Raw genomic sequence first — 13,883 nt, 5'->3', positions numbered from 1 at the left:
TCATGAGAGTCTACTTAACCAAAATATTCAAATTAACTAAACTAATTAAGCAAAGAGTAATCATATGTACTATAAATAAAAATTACTGCAACAATTTAAGATGAACAACCTTGACGATGAGACACAAAGAGAATGATATAAAGTTTAAATGAGGTAAAGTGTTCGGTAGTCAACTAGTCATGACATTACCCAATAGTTGATGATTCAAAGACTAAAGAGTAGAAAAGGGCAAAAGGTTCAAATGTTTTTACCTTTTTGGTAAGCGGCCCTTTTGTAGGAGGTGGGCCGGGTTTGATCATAGACTTGGTTAGGCTAAAATGGTTTTAAAACAAAACTAAAAGAAAATTAAGTTTTAAACAAAAAGTCAAAAACTAAGACAATTATTTTTAAAAACTTAAAAATAAAATGTTTATGTGTTCTCAAGTTGAAGAATGTAACACAAACCAAAAACAAAATGAGAATAAAATTAATAATAATAATAATAATAATAATAATAATTAAAAAATATATATATTTGTATATTTCTTGTTTTTATCTCAAAAAATGTAAAACAAAATGATAAACAAACTTAAAAATTTTACACATTTGCTTTGATAAAATGTCTCCATTAAATAAAATTCTAATTGAAGATATATTGACTGATATAACTTTGATAGCATGCAAATTTAAAAAAAAAAAAAAAAAACACACACACACACACTAAAAATACTCTAACTTCAATATTCCCTTATAATACAAACTAAGTATTTTATTTTTTGAATCTCTTAATATTTTAAAACATTTATTGCATACATTTTTTATTTACTAAATTACCTCATTAACTCCTTAAATCACATAAATTATTTTATATCAATTATCTATTTTACTCGTCGTCGTTGTCACTACAAGTCGCCACCGTCACTACCGACACACCGCCACATTGCACGGGTATTCGTCTAGTTTAAATCAAAAGGTATTGGATCAAATGGGTGCGAGGGCCAAAGGGAAGGGAAAGAGGAGGCTTAGATTGGGCTAACTTCAAGTATTTCTAATTGTTTATTGTCACATAGAGATCGAATTTTGATGACAAAGGGATCTTCTATATTGATCATGCTATCTACATCCAAAATGAATGCATAATTATAAGATTATGGTATTTGTTAGTTTAATACGTAATAAGATATTGTACATAAAAATGAAGTATATACTTTAAAACCATTTTTCAACCATCACTGCGACCAGTGCCGTCTTTGAGAATGTAAAAAATTTTCGAGGTCTGGCTCGAAAATAAAAAAAATAGGCCTCTAATATAACGATTCAATGATAAAATATAATAGCATAATTTTATAACGATAAACGTTTTCAACAATAAAAACAAAATATGACAAAAAAAAACCTACTTTATATTATGAAATAAATATATAGATAAAGTGTATGACAATAAATTAAGCTCTACAGATATTAATTAGTAAAATCTAACTAAGTTATATGTTTTTTTACATTAATAAACAATTAAATAAAAAATTAGAGATATTTAAAAAAGTGATATTTACCTAAAATAAACAAAAAAAAAAATCCCTATTTTATGAATTACACACACTTTTTGAAACTAACCAATTTAAACATTATAACCGTGACCTTTTGGTAATTAACCCACGGACTCCCTCATTCAGTCAGAATCTAACAGCTGGCATATTCCTCCCCCACCTACATGCGGTCCACCCCGACGTTCTTTTCTTTCTTTCTTTCTTTTTTCTCTTCACCCAGAAGTCCAGAACACCCAGTTGTATCTCCTACAAAAATTTGCGAAGATAAAAATTTTGAATCTAATTTTTCTTATCTTCTTTCGCCAGACAAGCGTTCCTTCAATGTGTTAAACAACACAACCACCTCCACCATGAGCAATGCAAAATGTCTTGCGGAGTATTAGATGACAAACATTGGCACCAATCCAGCCATGAGTCATCAGACCAACCTAATAAATTCAAGTAATTTATGTTCAATGCAAAAATCAAAATCATTCATATGTCATGTTGCTATTCAAGAAAAAGCATATTAATAGAGTTGTTAAAAAACTACATTATGAAATCAATTGGTACTAGTTGATGATATCGTCTTTTTTTGAAAGGATAGGGAGAATTCATATGAAACTCTCTTGAAATCAATTGTATGGTAATTTGTAATCATAGAAAACCCAACATATATTTCATTAGAAGATGTTACTGTGAAGACGAATAAGGGGGGAAATCCTTCCCAATGCGAAACAGAAAATGTAGAGCCTTGATTTTAGATTGATTTGATAGAAGAAAGAATGGTTGGATTTGTGTTGTTATCATCTTAATTTGTTTAATGGGATCCTTTTTCTAATTTAGGTTTTTGAGAAAGAAAGATCGGAGGAACAGAGTAGAGAAGATGGGGTATTGGCCTATTGGGTGGAGAGAAAGGAGTCCATGTGGTTAATATCGAAAACTCACAGGTATATTGTTCAAATTAGTAAGTTTTAAAAAGTGTTTAATTTATAAAATAAGGGTTTTTTTTGGTTTATTTAGGTAAATATCTCTTTAAAAAATGAAGAATAGTACCTCTTAGAAAAAAGTGGGACTATGCTCAAGGATGAGACACGTGCGGTTGCAACTTGACAAATTAATACTTTTCTAATAATTTTAATATACTTTACATATAACATGAATTGTGGTATTTGGAAATAAAGAAACAGTAGGATGTGAGGTTAAAAGTATGGGTTTTTTTTTTTATTTCTTTCAATGTTTCACAATAGCCTACCAAACAATTTAGACTCCAATTTCAGATTTTGTACCAATGAAGTTAGGGCTGTCAATTTCGACCCAACCTGAAAAAAAATCAGGTTAGGGTTGAGTATTTTTGACCCGCCAACCCGTCAACCCACCAACCTGATTTTTTCTGGGTTGGGTCCGGGTTGGGTTGTTGGGTTGTCAGGTCGACCCGCCAACCCAATATCTTTAAAATAATTGAATTATATATAATAGTTCATACTCCACATTACACTAATTCATACGTTCTATTCTCATTTTTTATATTTTTAACCTAAAGTAACTTCAAATATGAAATAAAAGGAGGATTCAAAATTCTGTGAGATGATAAGTGATGTAGGATGAGGCGGTAAGTTTGTTAACTTTGTGCCAAGTATTATTAATACCCTCGTATTTCTTTTTTTTTTGTACCATTCGTTTTCGGCTTACACCATCAATGATAAAGCTTTATATTGGTTGATTTATTCCATTTTATATTTATATATATTTGCTTCCCGGGTCACATGGGTTGGGTCATGGGTTGGCGGGTTGTGGGTCAGGGTTGAAATTTCTGACCTGAAACTTTTAGTGGGTTGGGTTAGGGTCGGAGTTTTTCAACCCACCAACCCGCCAACCCGAACCTGTCAACCCGAATCCATTGACAACCCTAAATGAAGTAAATAGTATATATATATATATACTAGATTAGACCCCGTGCGTTACATATTTATATCTCATTTCATACCATTCCTCGAAAGTTATCGTAAGTTATAGAGTAAAAACAGTTGTAAAAGTTGAAATGATTGATTACATATTATAAAATATACGTCGGTATAGATTTAAGTGCAAAAACACATCCATATAGATTAATGTGCAAAAATTCGGTTAGGCTCACCATGAGGATGTCAACATTCATTAATGGTTTTTCCATTACAATGTCAAGAGTCGCATAATAAGTTAATCATTTAATCAAAAACATTGAGGTATGTCATTTTTCCCTCCAATGTTATGAATATATAATGATATATTACAAATAACTTATAAGTTATTTCACCGCTTGTTACACGGGTACAAAAAAAGCACATGAACTTGTTGTATTTGTTTATATTAAAATAATATAATCTGAACGTATCTATACTATTTTTACACATATGCTTGGAAACCAGGATTCTTTATTAATCCACCCCTACAAATATGGGAAGTGAAATTCGAACCCAGGTGGATCCTCCTAAGGTCAAATATCTTGTCAATGGGCCACCAACCCCATTGGCTCTATACCATCTAATAAAGCAATTGTTTTTTTTTTCTTAAACTTTCAGTGTTTGAAAAATAAAAAATACGCTTCTTTTTTAGTATAAACTAGTTCTTCTACCCGGGGTTGCCCCGGGAAAAAAACATAACTCTTGTGATAAAAATTACAAAAACATTAAGCCGAAAAACAAAATTTGCGTGACAAAAGTTAAGAAAATAAAAGTTATGGTTCAAAGTAAAGAAAATGAAACTTTGGTAATAAAATTTAGAAATCAAAAGTTATATCGTAAAAGAAAATAAAAGAAACTTTCAGAGCAAAGTTTAAAAACAAAGTTATATGAAAAAAGTACAAAAGTTAATAAACTTTATACCTAAAAACAAAGTTTGTATGTTGAAAGTTTAAAAAGCAAGAGCTATGTGACGAAAGGTAAAAGGGGAAATGTAAAAAAAAAAAAATTTGGTGGAAAGTTTAAAAAGTAAAAGTTATGTAGTAAAAAAAGAAAGAAAATAAGGGTCGTTAAGTCCGTCACCTAACAGTCATTAAGTCTGTTACCTAACCGTCGTTAAGTCCGTTAATTATGTTGGATGTTTTAAAGGCTTGTACCTTATGCTAAGGGGGGAGTACTTTTAGCTACAGTAACTCTCCCTCACATTCCAACTTTAGTTTTTAGTATATATATATATATATAATTTGAGTAAAAACTGAATTGTCTTAATGCAAAAGAATCGAATCAATAAGTTCTAGACATCTATTCAAAGACAAATTATGTAATATTAACAAAGGGTTGACGTAATGACTATTTTCACTTTTTATCTACCCGTATGTTGCAAATTCAAGTTTTGTTTTGCACTTTATCATTATTATAATGTAAGCTTATTAACTAATTAAATAATAATGACATGGATGAAACGTAACGTGTAGGATAGATGTGGCAACTTACGTGTCAATCTCTAAGAGAATGTCACGTATTATACAGTGAATATTTATTAAAATATTCTTTTATATCCATATAAAACTATTGTTACAAAATACAACTTATTTTATTTTTTATGTGCCGAGGTTATCAATATATAATTTATACTTTTGTAATAGACTTGTAATGAAAGTTAAAAATATATAAATAACTTGGTATTTTCCCCGTGCGTTGCACGAATTGTTATAAGTTATGATTTTGACATACTTGTTTTAATTAAAAATTTAGTTGTTGGCAATAACGATATTTTTATGCGTATTTATTTCTTTTCCAGCAAAGCATTCGATTCATACTTTAGATAATGTGTGTTTACGTCTCTACTGGTATACCAAGATCAAGCAAATATCTAATTCGTGATTTTGAATATAGACATGTTACAAACGTAAATATAAATGTTTAACTAAAAGGTTGCAGGTAATATATAATCGCGTCCACACTTGCCAACAATGAGAAAAATAAACAATTACCATGAACAATTACTCATCATTGTCATTTTATGATATGCATTTTTTAGAATTCATCTTTCATGATTCATGATACCGTTTGATATTATTTTATTTTATTTTATTTTATAACTTATGGCCTCTTATTTTTTTAGTCGTATAAACCTAGATAAAAAAACACAATAAACAAAATAAATTAAAAAGATACAATATATAAAATATGTTTCAAAACTTGTCATCTGACATCTTCAAGCATGATTATGGATTTGCCTATCTTCTTGAAAATTTAAAAGAGTCCAAATATATAATAAACGTTAAATAAGCATTATAATTTAATTCGTTAATCAATTAATAATACAAAGTAAAATAATAATGCATGAAAGAAAATACAGGGCAACAATTGATGAGAAAAAAGTGGAAAACATATATTTCATACTTTTGTAGATTTATTAACAGGATAAAAGTCATATGAATAATTAAAAAAGAGTAAAAAAACAAATCATATAAACCGTTATTATCCAAGGCAAAGTGGAGCCAATGATCAATCTCTAGAATATAAACCGTATTAATGATTCCGCAAGTAATAAAGTGTTAATCGTATCTACTTATTTCGAGAAGATAGTAGCCTTAGGTTTCTTATTGTGAGCAACTACTTCAAGGATTAATTATATATATATATATATCTTCATAGTTCAGACATATACTTCTTAACAGGAAAATTAATTCATAAGCATGAGGAAAAAACGACAATAAATGAACTAATCATATAATGATTGAGCAATGGTATTATTCGGCGAAATCAATATCAATATGTATTATGTATAGCGGCAATGTCGAGTATAAACCATGTACGTCCCATTTGAGATATCAACATATTTACTTAAAATACAAAGCTTTTTTCTTATTATTATACGAATAATAAGGATAAAAAAAATATGGATATTTTTTTTCTTATACACCATAAAGATTTCTTTTTGTGATGTATATATAGAAATAAATTTAATATTGTCAAAAATTTTTATGAAGATGTCACATAAGATAAATCCCACGTGGCAATTTTTTAAAATAGTTTTGAGTTTAAAGATTGTCTTAAAAGTCTAGGATTCCTACTGTTTTATATATATATATAGGGGAAAGATAATTTGAGACCAACTAAAAAAAGTCCAAAAAAGGACCATTGATTTTTGTAACTTACACACCACCATCATCATCTATTGCAATATACAAGATTTTTTTATAAAAACACTAACACTTTCTAGCGACGGGCCCACAGAGAAATCATGTGTAAGTTAACTTACACATGATTTTCTGGTGGGCCCGTCGCCGGAAAATCTTAGAGTTTTACAAAAAAGTCTTGTATGTAGATGATGATGGTGTACAAAAATTAATAGTCCTAAAATAAGAGGTGGTCTCAAAATATCTCACCCTATATATATATATATATATATATATAGGGGAACAATCAAATAAGAACAGTCTTAAAATAAGAACGGTGAGAACACTTAAAAAACATCATTTTGATGCATTAAAAGTCCATAAAACTAACATAGTGCATAACTAATTATCATTATTTAAGTGTTTAACAACACATTGATCCGTCAAAATCTAAAAAATCACGTTTTTTGGTGGATGCATCGTTTTGAAGAATATGCATCCAAGATGGATGCACAAAACAAAAAACATGATTTTCTTGATTTTGATAGGCCAATGTATTGTTAAACACTTAAATAATGATAATTAGTTATGCACTATGTTAGTTTTATGGACTTTTAATGCATCAAAATGATGTTTTTTAAGTGTTCTCACCGTTCTTATTTTAAAACTGTTCTTATTTGAGTGTTACCCTATATATATAGGGTAAAGTTATTTTGAGAACCTTTTTTTTGCGAGAACCTTTGAGAACTTTTTAAATCAAGCCCAACCGATGATTGTTCTTTACATGAAAATAGTTTTTTGATTGTTTTCTGAATAACTTATGTGTAATTTTGAAGTTTATAATTGTGTGGAGATTTGGATTCTTGATCACATGTGCACGAATATTGCTATGATCACATGTATGCAAGTCAATCACATGTAATCATAGCAATATTCGTGCACATGTGATCAAGAATCCAAATCTCCACATAATTGTATAACGGATGATAATCTATGCCTCCATACAATTATAAACTTCAAAGTTACACATAAGTTATTCAGAAAACAATCAAAAAAGAATTTTCAAGTAAAGAATAATCATCGGTTGGGTTTGATTTGAAAAGTTCTCATAAAAAAAGGGTTCTCAAAATAACTTTTCAATATATATATATATATATATATAAGCAAACTGTATAAAAAATAGTGGGCGCCTAGAAAAGGTGGGCCTGGCTTTCTAGCACCAGGTGAGCCACCTTATGGCCGACTCTTACTACAACGATTGGGTTAATTATTGTCTTAAAGATAATTAGTAAATTAAACTACGATATAGTATGTCTATCTATGCAAATTAAGCTAATTCAACTGGCAGATGCATCCCTGGTTTTTCATAGAGGTTTTGGGTTCGACTCTCAGGAGTGACAGGTCTGTGGGTTTTTTCTCTGAATCACCTGTAATGGCTTATGGTCTACATCTCGTAGTCTAAAGTATGTGCAGGATTTCACCATTATACGGTGAGGTGTTCCCTGATGTCGAATACCGACTAACTGTTCAAAAAAAAAAGTATGTTTACCTAAATATCTATAATACTTATTCATTATTACCTTTCACAAAAAATCTATACTACTTATTTTTAAAAAAATAATCTCTTTTTGAAAGTTACATGAATGAAAATGTCTAAAAATGCCCAACCTTATCTATTCAAAGTAGTCCGTAATACTTTTACCTAACACCCGTTAAAATATTTTCACATACACTATTTCTTAAACATTAATAAATATTTAACACTATCAAGCAATTATTTTTTAAAATATTTTCATTAACTTTTTAAATCAATTATTTACACCACTTGACATCCCTTTCATCACCAACAGTCACTCCTACCATCACATCGTCACCGACACGAGCACTGATGCTAGTTTTTATACAAAATAAAAAGGTGGTAAATACTTCTGGTGAGGGAATCTAAGTCGACTTACCCAACTAAAATTTCACCATTCATATTATCCACCGTTTTTGGATTTTGGGTTAGCCAACCCTTCCATTTCCCCGCGTCTATACAACCCAGCCAAATTAAACAACCCAAAAACAAACCCAAATCCAAAATGTCTGATAACATAAATCCAAGTGGAAATCATAAAAAGGATGTGAAATCATTGATTCAATACAGATCAGTTGCGAAACCATGGAAGTCTTTCATCGACAGCTCAGAGTTTATCATTGATCACCACACTCGTCATCATAATCACCGTCTGCTCGTAAGGTACAATGACGCTATACAGACCAAATATGTATCTATCCTAGATAATGATGATGTTACCGACAATGCTAGTTCTTTTGCCCAACACAAGTTTCCCCTTACTCTTCCCAATTCCATCAATCAACATACTTATTTCAATACCATATTATACGGTAGCTCTAAAGGCTTGTTCTGTTTTTATGATAATTTAGCAAAAAATAAAAAGTTGTTCTGTGGAACCCTTCAATAAGAAAATCTGTGTTACTATTGAAGTGCCTTGTGTGTTTGATACATTTTATACTACTATAATCGGTTTTGGGGTAAGTTCTTACTCTAGTGATCCTAAGCTCATCAAGATTCAAACTGACGTTGACCACCGGTTAGCTTGGATTTGACACCTAGGCAAGTCGAGCTTTATAGTTTAAGCACGGGGGAATGGAGAACCTTGTCGTCAGAAAATTTACCTCGTTCGTCCGTTGCATTCAATAATAATTCCCATATAGTTATAGATGATTTTATTTTCTGGCTGCTGAAATACGAGAACGGTATGCATATGGAACATAAGATGATTATGTTATATGATATGGTAAATGAAAAGTTTAAGGAAATATATCTTCCCGATAATGTGACAAAATACACTGACATTGAATTGTCTTTATTTAAGATACGGGAGTCTCTCGCTGTGTTTGGATGTAATTATAGGGTCGAGAGACAGGTTAATCATGTATGGATGATGGAAGGTGGTGTTTCGAATTCTTTTACAAAGATGTACACCATTGGTAGACCTGAAGAAGATGTATCAGTATTTGCATTTAGGAACAATGGCAATCCTATAATTGGAATGGGGGATGATGAGTCTTTTGGATCGGTTGAACTTTTTGTTTATGAACCAGACTCGGAACAAATTAGTCCTATTGGGATTTCTGGAAATATATTTACATGTTATGTGGGTTCCTATATGGAAACGTTGCTTTTGCTTGATCACTAAGATTGTAGTTTTTGGCTCTACAACATGTGAAACTGTGGACCTTACAACAAGCGAATTTTGGAGCACGCAAGCAATTCATGGAGATTGAGGTTCAATTTTGAGGCTGATTCGTCTAAAGTTAAATAGGATCGTTACTGTGCTTGTAGTAAATTAATATCTTTGCATTTGTTAGCAAAAAATCGAACAGATACGCTCGGTTATTTTGGGGTTGTCTGCAATTTTGTTACTTTATCTATGGTTCTATTCTATTACTAAATCCAATTTTGCAATAGGGAGGGTGTCTCGGCTATGTTCAGTGTATTACTTCAATTGTGTGTTCAACCTGCTATTATTCATATGAATATATAATTCTCCTATATCTAAATGTCACTTTTATATAATGGTAAATATCTTATAGTTTTGTAAGAACTTGTATGAATCACTTTGTGTGCTTTGGTTTTACTGTAAGTAAATAACTTCTAATGAGTTGATGTTTAGTAGAAAAAAACTTGATTATGGGACAAACTTACATATGCAAATTGTTAAATAATTGCTAATAGTATTATAGACAAATTAATCACAGAAATAAGTCACTCTAGTTTGGACCAATAGAGTAATATTTTTGTTTGTTTTGGTTTAACTACATTGAAGAAAAAGTGCATTAGTATATCCACTTGATCTACTTGAGGTAGTTTTAGCTTCTCTAGTTTATGATAGAGTTATTGCATACTATCCGAATTCTTTTGATCAACTTGCAATGAATTGGTCAGGGACGAACGTCATCTCCATTGGTCAGACTAATCGCTTTGCTAATAGAGTTCGGGTCACGATTGGAGTAGATGGGTCCCTAATGGTTGAGTTCGACTTGGATTTTGGTTGTGGGAAACCGAAAAAGCCTGAGGAACTTTTCATAGATAATCATGGTTAGATATCGATTGGTAAATACAAAGAATCACCAGATGGTATAACAATCGGTTTGTCACTTCCTACTAAACAAATGGATGCTTTTCTCGTGTATATAAACTTGAATGCATGTAACTTTGTTCATGTAAATAAACTTGAATCTTTCTCGTGTATACTTCCGTTTAGATTTTTCTTACCTCTACTGTGATGTTCGGTTTTTGCTTGACCCTACCGTTATGTAACAACAACGCATGTTGGTTTGGTTTCATTCATTGTTTTGTTGGTAATCTTATTTCTTTGGTTTTTGAAAGTACCCAAATCGTCAATGAAGACTAGTGCAACTGGTCAGAGACATCCCAGGTTTTACCCAAGGTCTTGAGTTCGATCCCTAAGGATGGCAAGTCTTGGGGTTTTTTCTTCCGAATACTTGTAACGGCCCATGATCAACATTTCGTTGTCTAGGGTACGTGCAAGGCTTCACCATTATACGGTGAGGTTTTTTCCGATGTCGAATACCAGCCGAATATTCGAAAAAAGAAAGTATCCAAATCCAAGGAGGCAATAAAAAACAACTTCAGAAAAGTAACTTTTCTTATGTAGCACCTTTTTCACCTACAATAAAAATACGATATAATTTCACTATATTTTCTTCTATACTTTTTTAAAGTTAGTTTAGCCTTTAATTAGCCATATGTCCAATTTTAAATAAACAAATCAGTGTGAAAATGTAAGTTGTTTTTTTATTTTGGAAAATGTTAAATATAGTCTCGAAACTATAGTTAATTTGTTTAGACACACATGATATTGTTGTATACTCAGTGGCGGATGTAACTATAGATTGAAGGGGGTACTGCCCCCTATGTTCCCCAAAATGCTTTTAAATGTAAGTGTCTTTTTATATTAAAAACCATAAGCTTTTAGCTATTTAGTAGGATTGCCCTCACCCTAATTTTTGTGTGCCCTCAACTAAATAAGCCTTTACACAATTTAACAAGCTTTTACATAGAGTAGTTATTGCTATGGACTTCCATTTGTACGTCGAATGATAATTTGTTGTATTGGCTCTACTTGATGTGTTTTTTACTAATAACATCGAAATAACTAGCTATTTTTTATTACTTTTATTGCATTTTTTCAATGTAGTTGCTTTGCGCTTCTTTTTCCTCACTATTAACAATTGTCAAGCTCGTATGATGTCGGTCTATATATACCATTTGGCCGTCACGATTTTCTTTTGCCCCCACTATATCAGATTTCTACATCCGCCACTGTGTATACTGATGGTTATGAATATTTTCAAGAGGTGATTAGATGAAATGTACAACATTTTTAAGCATGACCCCAACAAATTAAACATAGCCCAAGGGTTATGTTTGTCAAAAAAAATTAAGTGCAAGTTGTTTAATGTCACGTGTTGTGTTTGTTAATAAATATTAGAAATTGAATATTTTATCTTAACAAGTCTGTGAAAAAAGTTCAATGTAAATTAAATTAAGTATTTTAAAAATAATGATGTTATATTATGACTCTTTCAGATAACAGATAACAATAAAACCGAAAACTGACTACACAAAATACCGCCGTCCCAAATCTTCTATCCACTTAGACCATCCGAAGTGAGGCATGTTACTACACTTTTTCAGCATAGAACAGCCTAGGAACGCCCCAGAATGCCCTTTACACCACCACTGGAGGCGTGTTGAAGAGAGAAAAGACATAAGGCGTGAGAAATTGAACGCGTTTATTTTTTTTGATAAAAAAAAGAAGTTTAGGGCTCTTTTGACTCCCATTTTTTAGAAAATGTCAAATCAACAAACATTAAAGAATAAGAAAAATAAAAAGACGCTTCATAAATAATGAAAAAAAACCCTTTCTGATTAAAGATATTTTTAAAAGAGCTTTTTATTAAGGCTTCACTTATCGTAGCCTTGAGTCCTAAACATCAGAGTAACTTAAAATAACTATGTTTAAATAGGCATGTTAGACCATTCGTAACCATTCACCTCTTTCACCTACACTTTTACCTGCCACATCAGCATCATCTTCTCACCTTTTTCACCTTCTCTTTTCCCCTTAATCATTCACCAACCATTTGGTTCTCACCTTTTATTAATTAAACTCAATACATTATAGATAAAAGTTACATGTTTTATTAATATTTAAAAATAAAAATACAATAAAAAAAACTTGTCATAACGTTAATTGTAAAAGTTAAAACATCTTCTTTATATTAAATAAAATAAAATTGTTATGACATCACATTTTACAAAAATAACTAATTTGTCACCTCCAAATTTTTTCTTAAAATTAGTTCTTTTTTATTTAATTTATTTATGATGTCAAAAACACAATCCTAGTTTTTTCTTGATCAACACATGTCCTTTTAATTTATTTATTTTATTAAATTAAATTCTAACTCTTAGCTTATATATACAAAAACACATTATAACCTTATTTGATTTATCGTTTTCTCATTAATAAAATTATTTTTTTTTCTTTCCCAATTCTTTAACTCCTATTACTTATAATAAGTTAACATGAATACTTTAAAATTTTGAGTTTACGATTCGAAATCACAAGACTATTTGGAGTCATCTACTATTCTCACAAGTTCCGATTTTGATATGATTGTAAAAATTTTAGGTAAATCTAACACTCTAACTAAACATATATTATATTTATCATTACTGTTTATTATAATTTATTTCGATTATTGGTTTACTTTAACTACAATTTATTTAATACTCGGGAATCATGTATATGGCATATTCGAATTTCTTTATGATACAATCTATATAGCTACCGTACATCGTACGGGTATTAGGACTAGTTATCAATATAAGAAATAGTTTATGAAACAAAAAATACTTCGTAAAAACATATTTAAAAAGGAATCGAGACAACAATGATATAAATAAGTAAACAATATACTAAAAATATAGTTGTAAATTGTTATGAAATCACATTTTATAAAAATAACTAATTTGTCACCTCCAAATTTTTTCTTAAAATTAGTTCTTTTTTATTTAATTTATTCATGATGTCAAAAATACATTCCTAATTAAAGTTTATTTCATTTTTTTTATTTTGTTATTTTTGATGTCTTTTTTTTTATTTATTTTCTTTTGAAAAATCTAATATTTTATACATGGGACTTTTATATTTTCATCATATAAGTAATTTTATGATAACATAATTTTAAACTTTTGGCATATCATACATGTTAAT

Source organism: Erigeron canadensis, chromosome 2 (assembly GCF_010389155.1).
Source record: "Erigeron canadensis isolate Cc75 chromosome 2, C_canadensis_v1, whole genome shotgun sequence".
Lineage (NCBI taxonomy): Eukaryota > Viridiplantae > Streptophyta > Magnoliopsida > Asterales > Asteraceae > Erigeron > Erigeron canadensis.
Note: the sequence above shows the minus strand (reverse complement) of the source record.